Consider the following 22886-nt stretch of genomic DNA (forward strand, 5'->3'; position numbering starts at 1 on the left):
GTTTGTTGTACAGTTGTAGGGAGTGTTACATAAGTGTGAGTTGTTGTACAGTTGTAGGGAGTATTATCTGTTACATAAGTGTGAGTTGTTACAGTGTAGGGAGTATTTCTGTTACATAAGTGTGAGTTGTTGTACAGTTGTAGGGAGTATTATCTGTTATATAAAGATGAGTTGTTCAGTTGTAGGGAGTATTATCTGTTACATAAGGGTGAGTTGTTGTACAGTTGTAGGGAGTATTATCTGTTACATAAGGGTGAATGTACAGTTGTAGGGAGTATTATCTGTTACATAAGGTTGAGTTGTACAGTTGTAGGGAGTATTATCTGTTATATAAAGATGAGTTGTTCAGTTGTAGGGAGTATTATCTGTTACATAAGGCTGAGTTGTTGTTACAGTTGTAGGGAGTATTATCTGTTACATAAGGCTGAGTTGTTGTACAGTTGTAGGGAGTATTATCTGTTATATAAAGATGAATTGTTCAGTTGTAGGGAGTATTATCTGTTACATAAGGCTGAGTTGTTGTACAGTTGTAGGGAGTATTATCTGTTACATAAGGGTGAGTTTGTTGTACAGTTGTAGGGAGTATTATCTGTTATATAAAGATGAGTTGTACAGTTGTAGGGAGTATTATCTGTTACATAAGGGTGAGTTGTTGTACAGTTGTAGGGAGTATTATCTGTTACATAAGTGTGAGTTGTAAGTTAGAGTTGTTCAGTTGTAGGGGTATTATCTGTTATATAAAGATGAATTGTTCAGTTGTAGGGAGTATTATCTGTTACATAAGGGTGAGTGTTGTACAGTTGTAGGGAGTATTACATATGGTTGACAGTTGTAGGGAGTATTATCTGTTATATAAGTGAGTGTACAGTTGTAGGGAGTATTATCTGTTACATAAGTGAGTTGTTGTACAGTTGTAGGGAGTATTATCTGTTACATAAGGGTGAGTTGTTGTACAGTTTGTAGGGAGTATTATCTGTTACATAAGTGGAGTTGAGTTGTAGGAGTATTAACAGTTTGTTGTACAGTTGAGGGAGTATTATCTGTTACATAAGGGAGTTGTTGTAGGGAGTTTATCTGTTAATAAGGAGTTGTTGTGTTGTAGGGAGTATTATCTCATAAGTTGAGTTTTGTACAGTTGTAGGAGTATTATCTGTTACATAAGTGTGATTGTTGTACAGTGTAGGGAGTATTTCTGTTACATAAGTGTGAGTTGTTGTACAGTTGTAGGGAGTATTATCTGTTATATAAAGATGAGTTGTTCAGTTGTAGGGAGTATTATCTGACATAAGTGAGTTGTTGTACAGTTGTAGGGAGTATTATCTGTTACATAAGTTTTGACAGTTGTAGGGAGTATTATCTGTTATATAAAGTGAGTTGTACAGTTGTAGGGAGTATTATCTGTTACATAAGGCTGAGTTGTACAGTTGTAGGGAGTATTATCTGTTACATAAGGGAGTTGTACAGTTGTAGGGAGTATTATCTGTTATAAAGATGAGTTGTTCAGTTGTAGGGAGTATTATCTGTTACATAAGGAGTTGTTGTACGTTGTAGGGAGTATTATCTGTTACAGTAGTTGTAGGGAGTATTATCTGTTACATAAGGGTGAGTTGTTGTACAGTTGTAGGGAGTATTATCTGTTACATAAGGCTGAGTTGTTGTACAGTTGTAGGGAGTATTATCTGTTATATAAAGATGAATTGCACAGTTGTAGGGAGTATTATCTGTTACATAAGGGTGAGTTGTACAGTTGTAGGGAGTATTATCTGTTACATAAGTGTGAGTTTGTTGTACAGTTGTAGGGAGTATTATCTGTTACATAAGTGTGAGTTCACAGTTGTAGGAGTATTATCTGTTACATAAGAGTTTGTACAGTTGTAGGGAGTATTTATCTGTTACATAAGGGAGTTGTTGTACTTGTAGGGAGTATTATCTGTTACATAAGAGTTGGTGTAGTTTAGGGAGTATTATTAATGTGCTTTATTAATTTTTTAATTTCTGCTTACATTCCAAAAAAAATAAAAAATAAAAAATCTGCATCTGTTGGAGGTTCCACAGGCGAGCGGATTCGTGCTGTTAAACGAGTCTCTCTCTCTCGCAGAGGCTCTAACAATTTTTCAGTTTTTTATTCTTAACTTTTTGTTGAAAATCAAACTCTTAAACAAAACCAGAAACGCTCAGACTGATCACAAACTCCTGAAAATCTGCTCTTTAAATCCATTTTGTGTTTTTTCTCAAGTTTTTAGACAATCTTAAAATGTTTTTTGGCAGTGTTTGCTCACGTGTGCTTTGTTTTGTTTTTCCAGGGAAACTGCTGGACATTCCACCATAGAGATACATGTAGAACACCCCCACCATGATGTCACTGCAAAGTATCGATCATATTTTTTCAAGTTTCAACGTTTGTGGATCATAAGTTTGGAAAAAAAAACTAAACTAAACCAAACAATAAACAGTGAATCTCCCATAGAGTTTATAGGATTGTTAAGTGTGAATTTCCAGGACTAAACCAGGACTAAAATCAGGACTAAACCAGATCTAAACCAGGACTAAACCAGGACTAAAACCAGGACTAAACCAGGACTAAAACAGGATTTAGCCAGGACTAAACCAGGACTAAACCAGGTCTAAACCAGGACTAAAACAGGACTAAAACAGGACTTAAACCAGGACTAAAACCAGGACTAAAACCAGGACTAAACCAGGACTAAAACAGGTCTAAACCAGGAACAGGACTAAAACAGGACTAAAACAGGACTAAAACCAGGACTAAAACCAGGACTAAACCAGGACTAAAACCAGGACTAAACAGGACTAAACCAGGACTAAAACAGGACTAAAACAGGACTAAACCAGGACTAAAACCAGGACTAAACCAGGGACTAAAACAGGACTAAACCAGGACTAAAACAAAACAGGACTAAAACAGGATTAAACCAGGCTAAAACCAGGACTAAAGCCAGACTAAAACAGGATTTAGCCAGGACTAAACCAGGACTAAACCAGGTCTAAACCAGGACTAAAAAAGGACTAAAACAGGACTAAAACAGGATTTAGCCAGGACTAAACCAGGACTAAACCAGGTCTAAACCAGGACTAAAACAGGTCTAAACCAGGACTAAAACAGGACTAAAACAGGACTAAAACCAGGACTAAAACCAGGACTAAGCCAGGACTAAAACAGGATTTAGCCAGGACTAAACCAGGACTAAACCAGGTCTAAACCAGGACTAAAACAGGACTAAAACAGGACTTAAACCAGGACTAAAACCAGGACTAAGCCAGGACTAAAACAGGATTTAGCCAGGACTAAACCAGGACTAAACCAGGACTAAAACAGGACTAAACCAGGACTAAACCAGGTCTAAACCAGGACTAAAACAGGACTAAAACAGGACTTAAACCAGGACTAAAATCAGGACAAAAACCAGGTCTAAAACTAGGCCTAAGCCAAGTCTAAAATGGGTCTAAACCAGGTCTAAAATTTAACTAAAATCAGGACTAAACCAGAATTAAACCAGGACTAAACCAGGTCTAAACCAGGACTAAAATCAGGACTAAAACCAGGTCTAAACTAGAACTAAAACAGGATTTAGCCAGGACTAAGATCAGGAATAAAACCAGGGCTAAGCCAGGTCTAAATCAGGACAAAACGAGAACTAAAACAAAATTTAATGAGGACAAAACGAGGACTAAAATCAGGACTTAAAACCAGGTCTAAAGCAGGTCTAAACCAGAGCTAAAACAGGATTTAGCCAGGACTAAACCAGCACTAAAACCAGGACTAAACCAGGTCTAAACCAAGACTAAACCAGGACTAAAATCAGGACTTAAAACCAAGACTTACACCAGGACTAAACAAGGTCTAAACCATGCCACGTGCACTGCATCTCCTTCTTTATGAGTCCGTGAAAATATTGTCCCGAAACGAGCGGAATGTTGAAAAAAAAAAAAAAAATTGGAAAAAAGTTGTGAAAAAAGCTGAAAAAAAAAAAAAAAATGTTGAAAAATGTTGAAAAAAAAAAAAAAGACAAAACAAGTGCCGACACTGCCGAGCACTCGAGACATTTCCACAGAATTAACTAGAAGTACAATTTTTAATGATCTAAACCAGGACTAAACCAGGACTAAACCAGGACTAAAACCAGTACTAAACCAGGTCTAAACCAGGACTAAACCAGAACTAAACCAGGACTAAAACAGGACTAAACCAGGACTAAACCAGGACTAAAACCAGGACTAAGAACAAGAATAAAACCAGGTCTAAGCCAGGTCTAAATCAGGACAAAACCAGGACTAAACCAGGACTAAAATCAGGTCTAAACCAGAACTAAAACAGGATTTAACCAGGGCTAAACCAGGACTAAACCAGGACTAAAATCAGGTTCAAACCAGGTCTAAACCAGAACTAAAACCAGGACTAAAACCAGGACAAAACCAGGACTAAACAAGGTCTAAACCATGCCACATGCACTGCACCTCCATGAAAGTAGAGTCCATGAAAATATTGTCCTGAAAATAGCGGAATGTAAAAAAAAAAAAAAAAGCTGAAAAAATGTTTGAAAAAAAAAAAAAAAAAAAAAAAAAAAAGTGCTGACACTCCGAATAAAAAAAATAAATAAAAAGGAACGTTTGATAAAAAATGAAAATGCCGCCACTCCGACAATCAGACGTCAGTGTCGGAGCTGGTGGAGACATTTAGTCGTAGAAAACCTTCTGGCCTATTACAATTTTTAATTCTCTCTCTCCCTCTTTCATCCTCCTCTCTTTTCCTCCTCCTCCTCCCTCCGTCCTAAATGTAAATGAAAATCTAAACCAGGACTAAACCAAGGACTAAACCAGGCTAAACCAGGTCTAAACCAGGACAAAACCAGGTCTAAACCAGGACTAAACCAGGTAAACTAAACCAGGACTAAAGGAAAAGGACTAAAACCAGGACTAAACCAGGACTAAACCAGGTCTAAACCAAGACTAAACCAGGACTAAACCAGGACAAACCAACTAAAACCAGGACTAAACCAGACTAAACCAGGACTAAACCAGGACTAAACCAGGTCTAAACTAAACCAGGACTAAACCAGGTCTAAACCAGGACTAAACCAGGACTAAACCAGGGAATAAACCAGAAACCAGTCTAAACCAGGACTAAACCAGGACTAAAACCAGGACTAAAACCAGGACTAAACCAGGACTAAACCAGGTCTAACTAAACCAGGACTAAAACCAAGAAAACCAGGACTAAACCAGGTCTAAACCAGGACTAAACCAGGACTAAACCAGGACTAAACCAGGTCTAAACCAGGACTAAACCAGGACTAAACCAGGAAACTAAACCCTAGGAAACTAAAACCAGGACTAAACCAGCCAGGACTAAAACCAGGTAAAAACAGAACTAAACCAGGACTAAACCAGGACTAAACCAGGTCTAAACCAGGTCTAAACCAGGACTAAACCAAGACTAAACCAAACCAGGACTAAAACCAAGACTAAACCAGGACTAAACAGGACTAAACAGGTCTAAACCAAGGACTAAACCAGGACTAAAACCAGGACTAAACCAGACTAAACCAGGACTAAACCAGGTCTACTAAACCAGGTCTAAACCAGGTCTAAACCAGTCTAAACCAGGACTAAACCAGGTCTAAACCAGGAGGACTAAACCACTAAACAGGACTAAACCAGGACTAAAACCAGGACTAAACCAGGACTAAACCAGGTAAAACTAAAACCAGGACTAAACCAGACTAAACCAGGTCTAAACCAGGACTAAACCAGGACTAAACCAGGTCTAAACCAGGAAACCAGGATAAACCAGGACTAAACCAGGACTAAACCAGGACTAAACAGGTAAACCAGGACTAAACTAAACCAGGACTAAACCAGGAAAACCTAGGACTAAACCAGGAAATAAAACCAGGACTAAACCAGGTCTAAACCAGGACTAAACAGGTACTAAAACCAGGACTAAACCAGGTCTAAACCAAGACTAAACCAGGACTAAACCAGGACTAAAACTAAACCAGGACTAAACCAGGACTAAAACCAGGACTAAAACCAGGACTCTAAACCAGCTAAACCAGGTCTAAACCAGGACAAAACCAGGACTAAACCAGGACTAAACCAGGTCAGGTCTAAACCAGGACTAAAACAGGATTTAACCAGGGCTAAACCAGGACTAAACCAGGACTAAAATCCAGGTTAAACCAGGTCTAAACCAGAACTAAAAACCAGGACTAAAACCAGGTCTAAACCTATATAAAACTAAAACCAGAAATAAAACAGGATTTAAACCAGGAGGACTAAATGAGGACTAAACCAGGAACTAAAACCAGACTAAAATCAGGACTAAAACCAGGACTAAAACCAAGACTTAAACCAGGACTAAACAAAGGTCTAAACCATGCCACGTGCACTGCACCTCCATTTAAAGTAGAGTCCATGAAAATATTGTCCCGAAAATAGCGGAATGTAAAAAAAAAAAAAAAAAAAAAAAAGCTGAAAAAAATTTGAAAAAAAAAAAAAAAAAAAAAAGACAAAAAAAAAGTGCCGACACTCCGAATAAAAAAAAGAACGTTTGATAAAAATGAAAATGCCGCCACTCGACAATTCAGACGTTTCGGAGCTGGTGGAGAATTTTGTCTAGAAAGTTCTTCTGGCCTATTACAATTTTTAACGACAAAAAGTAAAAAAAAAAAAAGTCGGCAAGTGTTTTTTCCGTCATGTCACGCTGACGGCGAACGCCAACTGCCTTTCATCTGAACTCACGGCGTCATCAGATTCCAGCACGTGAACACAAACTGTACTCACAAACTTCCTGTACCTTCTTCACCTCCTCTCACCCCCGTCCTCTCCTCTCTCCCTCTTTCATCCTCCTCTCTTTTCCTCCTCCTCCTCCCTCCGTCCTAAATGTAAATGAAAATCTAAACCAGGACTAAACAGACTAAACCAGGTCTAAACCAGGACTCAGGACTAAACCAGGACTAAACCAGGACTAAACCTAGGACTACCAGGTAAAAAAACTAAACCAGGAAACTAAACCAGGACTAAACCAGGTCCCAGGACTAANTAAACCAGGTCTAAACCAGGACTAAACCAGGACTAAACCAGGACTAAACCAGGACTAAACCAGGAAAAGGACTAAACCAGGACTAAACCAGGTTATAAACCAGGTCTAAACCAGGACTAAACCAGGACTAAACCAGGACTAAACCAGGACTAAACCAGGTAAAAACTAAACCAGGACTAAACCAGGTCTAAACCAGGTAAACCAGGACTAAACCAGGTCTAAACCAGACTAAACCAGGTCTAAACCAGGTCTAAACCAGGACTAAACCAGGACCAGGACTAAACTAAACCAGGACTAAAACCAGGACTAAACCAGGTCTAAACCAGGACTAAGGACTAAACCAGGACTAAACCAGGACACTAAAACCAGGACTAAACCAGGTCTAAACCAGGACTAAACCAGGACTAAACCAGGTCTAAACCAGGTCTAAACCAGGACTAAACCAGGACTAAACCAGGACTAAAAAACCAGGTCTAAACCAGGACTAAAAGGACCAGGACTAAACCAGGACTAAACCAGGTCTAAACCAGGACTAAACCAGGACTAAACCAGGTCTAAACCAGGGACTAAACCAGGTCTAAACCAGGACTAAAAGGACTAAAACCAGGACTAAACCAGGTCTAAACCAGGTAAACCAAGTAAACCAGGACTAAACCAGGACTAAACCACTAAACAGGACTAAAACCAGGTCTAAACCAGGACTAAACCAGGACTAAACCAGGACTAAACCAGGTCTAAACCAGGACTAAACCAGGTAAACCAGAAAACCAGGTCTAAACCAGGACTAAACCAGGAAACCAGGTAAACCAGGACTAAACCAGGACTAAACTAAACCAGGACTAAACCAGGACTAAAACCAGGACTAAACCAGGACTAAACCAAGGACTAAACCAGGACTAAACCAGGTCTAAACCAGGACTAAACACTAAACCAGGACTAAACCAGGACTAAACCAGGTCTAAAACCAAGACTAAACCAGGACTAAACCAGGACACCAGGACTAAAACCAGGACTAAACCAGGTCTAAACCAGGACTAAACCAGGACTAAACCAGGACTAAACTAAAACTAAACCAGGACTAAACCAGGACTAAAAACTAAACAGGACTAAACCAGGACTAAACCAAACTAAACCAGGTCTAAAACCAAGAAACTAAAACCAGACTAAAATCAGGACTAAAATCAGGACTTAAAACCAAGACTTACACCAGGACTAAACAAGGTCTAAACCATGCCACGTGCACTGCATGTCCTTCTTTATGAGTCCGTGAAAATATTGTCCCGAAACGAGTCGAATGTTGAAAAAAAAAAAATTGGAAAAAAGTTGTGAAAAAAGCTGAAAAAAAAAAAAAAAAAAAGTTGAAAAAAAAAAAAAAAAAAAAGACAAAACAAGTGCCGACACTCTGCTGAGTACTCGAGACATTTTTACAGAATTAACTAGAAGTTCTTCTGGCCTATTACAATTTTTAACGACAAAAAGTAAAAAAAAAAAAAAAAAAGTGTTTTTTTTCCGTCATGTCAGGCTGACGGCGAACGCCAACTGCCTTTCATCTGAACTCACGGCGTCATCAGATTCCAGCACGTGAACACAAACTGTACTCACAAACTTCCTGTACCTTCTTCACCTCCTCTCACCCCCGTCCTCTCCTCTCTCCCTCTTTCATCCTCCTCTCTTTTCCTCCTCCTCCTCCTCCCTCCGTCCTAAATGTAAATGTGCCCAGAAAGTGCCTACGACGTGGATCTTTTCTTCGCCGTTGGACAATGTAGCTTTGAAGACGGGATTTCCACATCAGCACTCCTCCTCCTCCTCCTCCTCCTCCTCTTCCCTCTGCTCCTCTCCCTCCCTCTATCCCTTCTTCTTTAATCTGTTTATTTGTGTTTTCAAATCCTACTTTTCTTTTCTTTCCGCTAACCTGACATAACCTAAGCAAAAAAAAAAGAAAAAAAAAAAAAAAAAGAAAGAAAGTTAAGTTGAATCACTCGAGGGAAACTCATTCATGTAATTGGGTTTTGGGTCAGTTTTTTTTGTCTTCGCAATTTTAACCTGAAAGAAAATCAATCGTCCAAAGAAATAAAGACCTCCATTTAAAGCGGACGTCCTCGGAAAAATCCACTTTTTTTTTTAGAGCTTTTATCCATGTTATAATCGTTTCCACTCACCCAAACTTGATATCGATATTGATACTTTGACTTTGCCAATGCCTGATATGATCCAATCTGAGTTTTTTCATGAAAAGTTCAAAACTTATGAGACATTTAAGTCCAAAATCAGCCTGTAAATCATCTTATTATTGTCTTATTACATTCTGTTATGAATCTAATCAGGTATCGGTTCAATCGATACTGTGCAATTGAAACTTGATCCAGCAAATTTTTCAGTATTTGTGCCGATACCTGTTCGATATTTGTTTTTGTGTCACTAATGTACAGACAGTTTCAAATTCTTGCATCTATTTTTTATTTTTTTAAATTGATTTTCATATTTAACAAAACTAAAAACTTAAACAAAGATTGACAAAAATAAATATATAAATAAATAAAAAATAAAAGAAAATGAAATAAAATGCTTAAAATTTAGATACCGAGTGTGGAATAATGGAGTAGTGAAAGTACGTTCCACTATTATCTGCAGTGTCCTGTAGCGTTTATTTGTTATTATTTTGAAACATTTTACTTTTCTTTTTGCAAACCCAACCTCAGCAAAAATAAAAATAAATAAATAAAAATCAAATAAAAATCTACATTTATTTGTGAAAAAATGATCCTAAAACAGACACAGTCGTATTGCAGTGTAGTGTGTTGTGAGTGTCGTCGTGGCGTTGTGAGTGTCGTTGTGGCCATGCGAGCGTCGTCGTGGCGATGCGAGCGTTGTCGTGGCGTTGTGAGTGAGCGTTGTCGAGGTGTTGTGATTGTCGTCGTGGCAATGCGGGCGTCGTCGTGGCATTGTGAGCGTCGTCGTGGCGATGCAAGCGTCGTGGTGTTGTGAGTGTCGTCGTGGAGTTAAAAAAATTATAAGTGCACATTTACGTAAAAATCAGGTGCAGCCCCTTTAGGTATTTAATGAAATAATAATACTGGTTCTGTTTCGCATTATTGTATTAAATATATATATATATATATATATATATATATATATATATATATATATATATATATATATATATATAAATTTGCAAAGAATATATGTTTATTGGCATTTTCATACATGATTTTATCTCACTAAGTACCAAAAATCACTCCAAATTCTATGTGAAGTCGTGGTGTTGTATTTGTATTTATTTATTCATCTATTCTTTATTTCACTTTCCTTTTCACAATTCTAACTTCAGCTAAACTACACAAAAAGATAAAAAATAGAAAAAGAATAAATAAAATAAATAAAATCTGCATTTATCTGTTAAACAATGATCCAGCAGTGGAGTGTGTTTTGTGCGTTGCCGTGGCGATGTGCATTTGGCTCTGGCGCTCCGTTCGCCCCTCACCTCTCCACAGATCTGACATGTAACTCGGCCAATGCGGTGTTTCCCTCTGTCTCTGTAGAGATAAATAAGTGTAATGCCATACTGCGGAACATTCCAGGCAACATCTTCACCGAGAGAAGCACGAGACTGACCCTCCACCGGAAAAGTTACACAATAAGTAACTTTTTACTGGAACAATTCAAGTAAAGCAGTGATATCTCCATGGAGACTATAAGGTGGCAAAAAGTCTACCTCAAAAAGTTACCTAGTGCAGCTTTAAATAATAATACTGGTTCTGTCCATTATATGTGATTTATTAAAGTTTTTATGTCACTAACGTATAGAAATAGCTTCAAATTCATGCATCTGTTTTTGAAATTGAGTTTCATATTTAACAAAACTAAAACAAAATAAACATATAAATAAATAAAAATGAAATAAAACCCTTAAAAAAATCGAGGTGGAGTAATGGAGTAGCGAAAGTACTTCACTATTTATGTGCAGTGTCCTGAAGCGTTTATTGTTATTTTGAAACATTTTGCTTTTCTTTTTGCAAACCCAACCTCAGCTAAACTAAAAAAAAAAACAAAAAAAAACACACACACACAAGAAAGTAAATAAAAAATAAATAAAAATGAAACAAAAAAGCTACATTTATCTGTGAAACAATGATCTTAAAACACACAGAGGCGTATTGTGAATGTGCAGGAGTGTAGTGTGTCGTGTGTGTTGCGGTGGCGTTGTGTGTGTTACCGTGGCGATGTGAGTGTGTGTGTGTGTTACCGTGGCGATGTGCGTCTGTGCGTCTGGCTCCGGCTCTTCCCGCTCCGTACAGTAGCAGGCTTCTCGCGCCTTATGTCTCTCGATTCGCCCGGAGCTCAGAGAAATTTGGCAGCGCGAGCCGTTCCTTTCTGTTTGTTTTTGTCGACATCTGCCAAAAAGCCGCCGCTAAAGATGATCCGAAACAGAGGAAAAAAAAGAGAGAGAAGAAAGAAAAGAAGTGAGGAAGTCTCTGAAATGTGAAAAGCCAGAGATCAGCCGGAGGAGTGGAGCGGCAGACGGATAACTCTGACCTAAGTCCAAAAGTTTGTCTGCGTTTGAAGGTCCTATATGACGCAAAAGACTCTTTAAGGGAGATTTAAGTCGTGTTATAATGTTCTTACCTCCTCAAAAACTCAAAAACACGTTCGCACACGTTCGAGTAACTGTTTATTAATAGTCTGACTGTGTCCAAATGTCCACTCTAGTCCCTCGTAACGAATTGCTGTTGAAGAAGTAATTTAGAGACAAGTGCGTCAGTTTTAGACCCCAGTACCGTCGCTCCCCATTAAAGGTTGTATGGAGGATTTTTTTTTGTTTCAAGTTGTCAATGATAGATTATAGAGATGCAGTAGCCTTGTAATTATGATGACCAAAAAAAAAGAGAATAAAAATTCATCAACTCTGGACGTGGTGGGGCTAAACATTTGCCAATAGATAACGACACTGCCTCGTTATCTGTGAGCTGACAGGCTGTCAATCAAACTCCCTACGTTTCTAGCGTAACTGACTTGCCTGCGCCGCCGGTACGTGGTTTACGTACGACTGTCACGCAGTCCACAGACGCAAGACGCACAGACGCTGTTTACTCCACCAACGCAACAGTTCTTAGCGGCTTTTTTTGACCTATATCTTCCTCGAAGTTCGCACAAAGTTTGTTGCAATGGCGACAAGAATCCAGGAGCAGTTCGCCGCAAAAGAAAGTCCGTTTTTGAGGTCGCTGAAAGAAGAAGACAAGGGGAAAAGCAGCGAAGCCAAACTAAGGTGATTCTTATAGATTCATTCCAGCGATGGCGCAACTGAAGCAGACGCAGGGTCTAAAGACTGACGCACTGGTCCACAAATTACTCCTGGACAGGAAACTTCTGCTTATTATGAAAACGTACTTTATTTCCAAGAGCTAGACAAACGTTTTTCAGGACACGAAAGCGATATCCTATGTCTCAAAACGTAATTTTTAAGGCAAAGAAAGAGTCCGCTTGCTGCTGCGTGTTGTAGCTAGTTCATTCGCACGGAATCTCCGCGCACCTTCTCTGCTCCCCTTTCCTGCTCCTGTCCCCGCTGCCCGATCCACTCTTCCTCCTGCTCCTCACTTCTCCGGGCACGGAATCTCCGCGCACCGCTCTCCTCTCCTCTCTCCTCCCGCCTCCGCCCCCCTCCCCCGCTCCTCACTTCTCCGTCTTGCCTAACCAACACTGTAGTTAGTTGTTTACAAGTCATGTGCAGCTGTAAACAAACCTGTTTCTGGCGTAAAGAGGAGGAGGGAGGAGTATCTACGTAGGAGCTGTAGGGGAGGGGGGTGGTTTCACGCATGCGCAACATTTGAAAAAGGACAAACAGTCGCTGGATTTCTCGTTCCTTGGAAAATCTTCTATACAACCTTTAAGCACATCATGCACAGAGCGTAGTACGGAAGCCGAGAGGGGTCACAACAAACGCAAATGCCGCGAGAAATACAAATGCCACAACAAAAAGCTACAACACACCAAAAAAAGCCACATCGGAAATGACCGCGGGACTCTATTTTCCGACGGACCGATCAAGCGGCAAGTGAAGAAGAAGAATTACAACGCGAAACGAATAACGATAAAGCAATAAATTACTTTTACTTATGATTCCAACTTCTCCGTTCCTTTATTTTTCACGTTGTAGTTCTTCTTCTTCACTCGCCGCTTAAACGGTGAAGGCTGTATCAAGTGGTGGTTTGAATATTGTTTAATGAAGTTACACATTGAGTTGAAGCTTAAACACTGAGATCTTATCTGTTGAACAGTACCATTGTGTTTCCTATATAATGGGTGACCTATGTGCTTCTAAGCAGTTTCCTTTGCAGAACTGGGACTGTGGAGACAATGGTTTGGAGGGGGTTGTCACTTCCCCCAAAGAAGAAATGCTGACACTTCAAGACAACGATTCAAGGCGGGAACCTGCTCAACATATTATTTGCATATTCATATGGATGTTTATAAAAACTGTTTTGAAGTATTCAGAAGGGATCAGATGCCTGATGTGAGCCGTATGTAACTTTGTAGGCAGTTAGGGACAACGATCTGACCCAGAGCTCTGTATTAGAATTGTATTGTCAGGGGAATAAATTTTTGGAATTTAAATTGATTGACTCTCGTCATTTTTGATTGAACACGCCTAACATCGGTTTGTCGGAAAATAGAGTCCCGCGGTCACTTCCGTTGTGGCTTTTTGATGTGTTGTGGCTTTTTAATGTGTTGTGGCATTTTGCGTTTGTGTTGTGGCGTTTGTATTTGTTGCGGCGTTTGCATTAAAATAGAGTCCCGCGGTCATTTCCGTTTGTTTTTATGTGTTGTGGCTTTGCGTTTGTGTTGTGGTTTGTATTTGTTGCGGCGTTTGCATTAAAATAGAGTCCCGCGGTCATTTCCGTTGTGGCTTTTTTTGGTGTGTTGTCGCATTTTGTTGTGTTGTCGCATTTGTATTTGTTTGCGTTTATTGTGACCCCTCTCGGCTTCCGTAGCGTTGGGTACCAAGTGCTTGCGGCGGCACCACGTGAATCCTTCAAACCAACCGGCATCTCCACGGGAAACTCCCCTACCACCCCAGTAAAAGTCATAAACCTTTGCAACCCAAGTCAATACACTTTATTCGTTAATCACAAAATAAAGGTGGATTTACCATTATTGAACATTAATGCCGATATTTTATTGTTGACTGAATATTTGTATTACTCAAGTTTTAAACTATGAAAAACAGTAATTGAACCAGTAATAAAAGGATCCATAAGTCGCCCTGTATATTGCTAGAGAGGCTGGCGCCACCTAGTGCCTCAATTTAATTTCTCTCCAGGAATCAGAATACACTACATGGTTCGCAAAAACCCTGGAAGTGCGAAAAATTCACCAAACATTCTCTTTGTTCCGGCTTTAAATCCTCGACCTCAGGAATCGTTGACAACACAGAATGTCTGTCTCTTCGCTGATTGGCTGGTGCCCGAACTCGCACTTCCGGGGTTTTTGCGATCTGTCTCGTGCATTCCAATTTCAGATCTAGTCGCCGGAGAGAAATGAAATTGAGCGGAGACACAAGGCGGCACCAGCCTGACCACATTTCTGTAGCATTTAATCAACCAATCAGAAAGAGTTTTGCACACTTCCACATTTTCGCTTCTGCTTTCATTTATTTGTACAGTTTGAGCAGTTCCAGCGTCAAGTTATCAGTCAATTCACATAAAAATCGGAACTGAGCGTTAAGCCCTGCAGTCTGAACGTCGCCTATGGGTTCAAAGCTAATGTCAGTGTACAGCTCTTTCTTTGACACATTTGTTAGTCTGCATGTTGACAGCTCCTCGTGGAAGGAGAATAATAAAATGGGAGGCGTTCCCGATTAGGGAAGAAACGCCCATTTATGTTCCGCAGACTGATGATACTGCTCTAGTCCCTCACAACAAAGAAGTAATTTAATGACCAGCATGTCAGTCTTTAGACCTCAGTACCACAGCTCCCCATTAAAAGAATTACCATCACATTACAGCACGTAGGGGATCAAGTGTCTGCGGGGGCACCACGTGAATCCTCACAAACCAACTGCCGTAGTATTCCATGGTGCCTTTGAGGGGTCGTTACTTGTGTCTCTGGAATCCCCCCTTCCTCCCCTCAGTCCTCAGTTTTCACCGCCCAGGGTGGGGCAGATCAAAGCGTATGTGCACAGCGCACCCAGATGGCTCTGTTAGACTTTTTGTCTACTTCAGTGCACGCCACTGCTGGAAGTAATCTCCAAGAATCACCTTAGTTTGGTTTTGCTTCTCATGTGAAGCTCAGAACCTCCAGAATTCCCTCCCTGAGCTGCAGAGCTGCACTAGCACTGACTCATGAAGCTGCAGGTGCTGGGGTTTAGATAGAGATGATTCAGATCAGAGAGAGAGACATTTGAGATTTAAACCAGATGGATTTCAACCTCCACCTCTTTTGCAATTCTGAATAAATTAGCATCAGCAGAAGACCCTCAGCTCCCACGGAGACAGCAGCAGAGATGAGAGGATTACACTTTCAAATTTAAAAAACCTACAAAAGTTTTGATAAATGAACAATTATGAGGTGAAAAGATAAAAAACCTGGGAATACGTACTTAAAGTGTAACTTTCTGGTGGAGGGCCCGTCAAACACATTTTTCCGTGGAGATGCTTTGTCAGGAATGTTTCACAGTACGGCATTAAATTAAATCTTTCTATTTTCATGGAGACCGAACCAGAGCAGGTTACAGGTCAGATCTGAGGAGAGGCGACCCCGCTCACAGTTGTTGTTCTAGGTATTTTTGAGCTATAAAACCAGGCAGAGCAATGACATCTCCACAGAAACAAGAATTTTATTTTATTCTTTTGCAGTTATGAACAAATAGTCGGGTTTCACGCGACGCCACAGGGCTACGTTTGTCAGAAATCAGATGGAGGGCAGGAAGTGAACTGACTGAAGGAAGCTGTTGCGTCTTTGTCTGGAAAATACCGACGTGTTGTGTAGTTTACGGCTGTGCCAGTCGTTCTAACCGAGAGAAGGAAAAGTGATTTTTTAGAGTACCGAAGATAGTCGTCCACAAAGGTCAGAAATGGGAAAAGCTGACAGAACAACGCCGTAAAACATCTGAAGTCTGCAGTGACCACTTTGTCAAAGGTTTGTTACAAAGATAAACTGTCTTTTGTGGTTTACCTAAACATAAACGAACGACTAGCGGCTGACGATGTTTGTTGACATTAAATAGTCGGGATAGAGGTTAAGCCGATACACTGCAGTTTTTCCATAACAGTCTATACAAACACTCACCCTGGCGAAGACCAAACGATAATCATCATGTAGTCGTTTTGCACCAAGGTTGTGGACCCATCCACTGACAAAAAAAGTTACATGCCTCCAAACTTTTGTACGTCTTCATCTGTTTGGTGTAGAACGACGTGTGGAGAACTAGGTAGCTCGTGATCTCCTCTGCCTCGATTGTCGGCAAATCTTTTACTTCGGTTGAAAATCCCCTAGTTTTCATCAGATCGGGTTCACGTCCAGTATATTTGTCGACTAACTGCTCGTACTTTTGCCTTGCTACTGGCTCTAAATCCTTACAATAACTCTTCTCCATAGTCGTGTTTGTCTTCACTTCCTGCCCTCCACCTGAAATTCGTGCGTCATCGTGACCACGAGACTGAGGATTTACACTTTCAAAAAAAAAAAAAAAATAAAAAATTGAAAACAAAGGACCAATTAACAATTAAACATGGGAATACATACTTACTTAAATTACTTGTTTTAACTCCAGTATTCCAAAGTTCGGCATTGACCTTTTCAATCACCGTAGAAACAAGCAGGAGACACCAACAGACCAATTTACAGGTCAGATCTGTGGAGAGGCGACCGCACTCACAGTCAGAATGTTGTTTTTCTAGGTATTTTTGAGCCATAAAACCATCTGTAATTGAATACATGCAAAGTAGATCTATTTAAAGTCATACTGTGGAACATTCCAGGCAGAGCAATGACATCTCCATAGAAACAAGTTTTTTTTTTTTTTTTTTGCAATTATGTGTAAATTAATGCAGATATGAGAAGATTTACACTTTCAAAAAAATAAAAATGACTAAAGGGCCGTTCACATCAAAGTGTCCAGTTTCTATGTAAAGTCTGTGTGGACTCGTGACTAGAGCGTCCTGTGTTTTTGTGGCGCATCTTCGGCGTCAGCGCGGCGCGAATCTGGCATCGACGCGAAACGCTCATGAAGCGCGTCCAAGGTGTCAGCGTCAAGAAGTTGAAAATGCTGAACGTTTCGCGTCAGATGCGCCACGTCGACCAATCAGGGACGAGGATCCAGTGACGCAGCGACGTTATTATCAGGAAGAAAAACCCGAGAACCAGAACGAGAACCACAAACATGAGCGGAGTGTGAATATATACACCACAATCACCGAGCCGATCACGAGGACTACACCAGGACCGGACCAGAACTAAACCAGGACTAGACCAGGACTAATCAAGGACTAGACCAAGACTAGACCGGGACTAAACTGGGACTAAACCAGGACTAGACTGGTATTAGACCAGGACTAGACCGGGACTAAACCTGGACTAAACCAGGACTGATCCAGTGTCATTAGCGGAGTATAAATACATATACGCCCCAGTCGTCGACCCGATCTCCTCCGCTGATGTTTTATGTCATAAAAACACTAAAGTCTCTCTCAGTCTGGTCTGACATTGTTTCGGGAAAAGAGCGGGACCGGGCTCTTGTTTCCAGGCCAATGGACGCGCGTCAAGTATTTTTGTCCCGTTCGTCTACGGCGTCAAAGACACGCGTCGGGGACGTCTAAACTCAAATGCAAAGGCTCCAAATACAGGCGTCAAGGCGTTTTTTGACGCTTTGGTGTGAACGGCCCTTAAGGAACAATTTCTACTTAAACATGGGAATACATACTTACTTACATTACTTGTTTTAACTCCAGTATATCAAAGTTCGGCATTAAACTTTTCAGTCTCCGTAGAAACAAGTAGGAGACACCAACCGACCAATTTAAGAGGTATCCCCATTTACAGTAAGAACGCGTGTTTTTGACCAATAAAAACACTCAGAATCAAATAAAAGCGCCTTATATAAGTTTAAAAGTGTATTGTGGAACATTACAGGGAAAGTAATGGACCACCAACCTGAAAAGTTACACAATGCACCTTTATAAACACACACTTTTCTTCAATTCTGCTTCTTCTAAAATCCTGCTTGGTGGTGATTTCTGGTGAACCCGGTTAGACTCGGCGGCGTGTTCTGACAGCTACAATTGTTTGTAATGACTTGGAGAAAGTGGAGAGTCAGTGCAGTTCCTTTTTTCTTCTTTTTTACTTTTATTTTTTTTTCTTTCTTTTTTATCACTCTGTTCCTCCGCGCTGACCAACACAAACTCTTCTGACAATCCCACAAAATTCACAATTCACACAAAAATATGGAGGGAGTTTCAACCAAAAATGGGAAACGTTATTGTGAATTTTCATCTGGTTTGCTTGGAGTTTTTCTGGATTCACATTTCAGCCTCAAAACAAAAAGGTTCCAGGCTTGATTTCAGGGCGAGTGTGGAGTTTGATTGTTCTACCTGTGCCTTGCTGGGTTTCCACAGTTGTTTTTATTTTTTCCATCACAAAAAGATTAAAAAAAGGAAATCCGCAACTGCAACTTTTTGGGTGAAGGTTCTACTTCACATTTATTCAATTACAGGTGCATTTATAGCTCAAAAATTCCTCGAAAAACAGGCGTTCTGACTGTGAGTGAGGTCGCCTCTCCACAGATCGGACTAGTAACTTGGTCAGGTTTGGTCGCCATGAAGATAGGAAGGTTTAATGCCATACTGTGAAACATTCCAGACAAAGCAATCAGTCCCCTGGAGAAGGTAACTCCGATGTTGTGTGTTTGTGTTGTAACTGTAGTTTTGCTGATGCAGTTGGACTGGGTGTGACGTTGTGTGTTACGTTGTGTTATTGGGGCTGGGTGTGAGCGGTGGATCAGGTTGTGCTGCTGCGTAAGCATTGCGTTTGGCTGTGCATTGTGCTCTGATAGATATAGTTCAGCCAATAGTGACCAAAATGACTGATGTCTGTGTCTGACATTTCCTGTTCAAAGTCAAGTTGTAGTAAAAACAACAACAGACTGTTAACGTCACATATGAACAGTTCTTCAGATAAACTATAACATAAACAACAGAACAGAACAAGTTTAACAAACTCTCCATCTCACTCCAAATCACTAAATCCATTCAATTCTTCATCCTCGGTGTCACTTCTGAACAACTCGACCTCCGGAGGTAAACAGAGCGACGCTTCCTCTTCTGTGTCGCTGTCGTCAGACTCAGCATCAGTTCCAGTTAGAATTATTCGGGTCTTTCTGAATCCCGACAGGACGGTTTCGGTGTCACTGAAGTCCAGGCTTTGTCCATCCATCCAGTGACTTCAGGAAAGTTTCACGGTGCATCCTCCCGGTGTCACAAGTTTCTCTCTCACTCCAAACTTTCTTTCTGCTGCTCGATTTCCGTTTTCAGCTGCAGATTTCACGACTTGCAGTTTGTAATCTGCAAAATCTGATTTTGTTTTTGGGGGCATTTGTGTTCAGTCTTCTCAGTCGTCTTTATAAGTTTGTTTAAATGTTAAATTTTTAGCAGAAGTAACGGTGCGATCGACTGACATGATACAGACAGAACAGAGGCTCTTTCTGCAGGAGACATGCGCAGTAGAGCCAAGTGACAGTGGTACAGGAGGAACAGGAGCAGCAGATACTCACACACAAGACTAGAACCTCTCCACACTTCACTCAAACATTTTAATATATAAGTCACACCGGAGAATAAGTCACAAGAAACACACAAACCATGAAAAAAGTGTAATTTACAGTCCGAAAAATACGGTAAGTGACAGTTTTTCTCCATTGTTTTGGCTCATTTCTTGAAACAGAAATGACATTCTCAAAACAACATGGATGGTTTCGGTGTCACTGAAGTCCAGACTTTGTCCATCCATCCAGTGACTTCAGGAAAGTTTCATGGTGCATCCTCCCGGTTGCCGTGAGGCTGTGTTCTCCATCCCAGCTTTCCGCCAGTCCCTCACAAGTTTCTCGTTCACTCCAAACTTTCTTTCTGCTGCTCGATTACGATTTTCAGCTGAATATTTCACTACTTGCAGCAGGACAGCGTTTTGTTTTTGTTTTTTTTTTCTCTACAGGCGACATGCCAGTAAAGGGCAACAGTAATAGGAGCAGCAGATACTGACACACAAGACTAGAGCCTCTCGCCGCTTCACTGTGAAAATTTTATATTATATATATAAAATAAAAAAGTGCACAAAAAAACAAAAAAAACAAGGGTATTTATAATTTTGGATTATGTAACTCTTTATTATTAGTCTGTCTATTTCTCCAAAGCTCAAAATGTTCTGTTCCACCTCGTGATGTCATGAAGTGGTAGTTTTCGAGTTCCTTTTAGTTTTAGTTCAGTAGAGATTGGCAGAGATTCCAGGGCTGAATGATTCAAGTGAGGATGTGTGGAGTTTAAAAACGCAGTGGAGCACTTCCTGTGTCACCACATGACATCACAAGGTGGAACAGAGTGAACTCAACCTAAATCTGCAGTTTTTGTGTTAAACATGTTTAAATGAAACAAAAAAACACAACTCCAGGTCTATTTGTGATGAGGAAACAACATTATAACATCAGAAAATTGTGTAATATTTGCCCTTTAATTTGAAAATAATCTCTAAATTTAAAGGTGCAGTGCGTGACATTTCTTGTCTCCATGGAAATGTTATTACTTTGTCTAGAATGTTCCACAGTATAGATTAAACCCATTTATCATGAGGGAGATGAGCAGGTAACAACACTATGCTACGTTATTGTATTTTTGAATAAATGTTCGATGTAAACGTTTAAAGTCATACCGTGGGACATTCCCGGCAAAGCGATAACATCTCCACGGAGACGGGCAGCTCATTTCACCCCCACACTCGACTCCCACCTTTGCAAAATTCCACTTTCAGCGTCCACGAGAAAACACGGCGTCAATCTGAAAACAAGATAACAAACATCAAACCAAACCTGGGTTCTCGCGCTCCGTTAGCACGTTAGCGTTAGCCGCGGGCAGAGACTTCCCGCGCTCTGATTGGCCGAGGGGGAGCGCCGTGGTGTTTTTTTTTTTTTTTGGTATCTTGTTTCTGGTCTCGGCGGATCAGAGCGGAGCGCGGCGGGCCCAGGTTCAAACGCGGCGGTACGTGTGAGGACGGACGGCGCGGGTGTGATGTCGCGTGTAGCCTGCAGCGCCCCCTGTGATGTGAGGAGAGCACAGCGCGAGAGAGAAGAGAGTAAAAGTACAAAGAGCGAAGAGAAGATCAGACACGGGACACGGGCAGAGCAGGTTTTACACACACACTTTTTATTTTATTTTATTTTATTTTACATGTGAAGGTACAAGGTATTACTACGAGCTATAACTACTACTACTACAACTACTACTACAAGTACTATTGCTGCTAGTACTGTGCTAATGTTACTACAACTACTAACACTACTACTACTACTACTACTAACTACTAATACTACTACAAGTACTGACAGTACTACTACTATTACTACTACTAACACTATTACTACTAACGCTATTACTAGTACTACTACTACTACTACTAACACTGCTACAAGTACTGACACTACTACTAGTACTACTACTACTAACAATACTACAAGTACTGACACTACTACTACTACTACTACAAATACTAACACTACTACAACTACTACTAACAACACTACTACAAGTACTGACACTACTATTACTACTACTACTACTGATACTAGTAGTGTGACTACTAATGTTACTACAACTACTAATACTTCTAGTACACTAACACTACTACAAGTACAACTACTACAGCTACTAACACTACTACTACTACAACTACTGCTACTATTACTACTAATACACAGACTGCTAATGTTACTACTACTACTAACACTACTACAAGTACTGATCCTACTACTACCACTACTACCATTACTACTACTACTACTACTACTACTAACACGACTGCAAGTACTGACACTACTACTGCCCAGGCACAGATCTGTTGTGTGTGTTTAGATCGTGCTTAGACTGAGTTTAGTCTGCATTTAGTCCTGGTTTAGTCCTGGTTTAGACCTGGTTTGGTTTAGACCTGGTTTAGACCTGGTTTGGTTCTGGTTTAGTCCTGGTTTAGCCTCTGATTCATTCCAGATGTAGACCTGGTTTAGTTTAGGTTTAGACCTGGTTTAGAGGTTTAGACCTGGTTGAGTCTGGGTTTAAGCCTGGTTTGGACTGGCTTCTGGGTGAGTCTATGTTTAGGCCTGATTTAGACCTTGTTTAGTTCTGGTTTAGTCCAGGCCGAGTTCTGGTTTAGTCTTTCTTTAAACGTCACACATATTTTAGATAAATATTTGCTGGACACAAACACAGAATCTGTCCACTGCTGCACAAACATTTAAATAACTGTTTAAATGTAATCAACAGGGGAAAAATAAATAAATAAAAAAAAAAAATCACAATTCCACATTTTTCAGCCATAGTGAAACTCCTCTCTTTCACCCCCTCCTCTTCTCCTCTCTCCTCTCTCTATCCCTCCCAGTGCCCTCTCTTTCTTACCCTTCTTCCCTCCCTTCTCTCTCCTCTCTTTTCTGTCCTCTCTCTCTCTCCGCTCACTCCCTTCTCTCCCTCTCCAGCATCCCTCTGTGTCCTCTCTCCTTTCCCCCTCTCCTCTTTCTCTGTCCCATCCCTCTCTCTCCCCCTTCTGCTTTCTCTCTTTCCCCTCCCCTTTCTTTCTCTCT

The sequence above is a fragment of the Boleophthalmus pectinirostris genome, unplaced genomic scaffold (assembly GCF_026225935.1).
Source record: "Boleophthalmus pectinirostris isolate CB_2022bp ecotype Guang Dong unplaced genomic scaffold, ASM2622593v1 HiC_scaffold_3, whole genome shotgun sequence".
In the NCBI taxonomy this organism is placed as follows: Eukaryota; Metazoa; Chordata; class Actinopteri; order Gobiiformes; family Gobiidae; genus Boleophthalmus; species Boleophthalmus pectinirostris.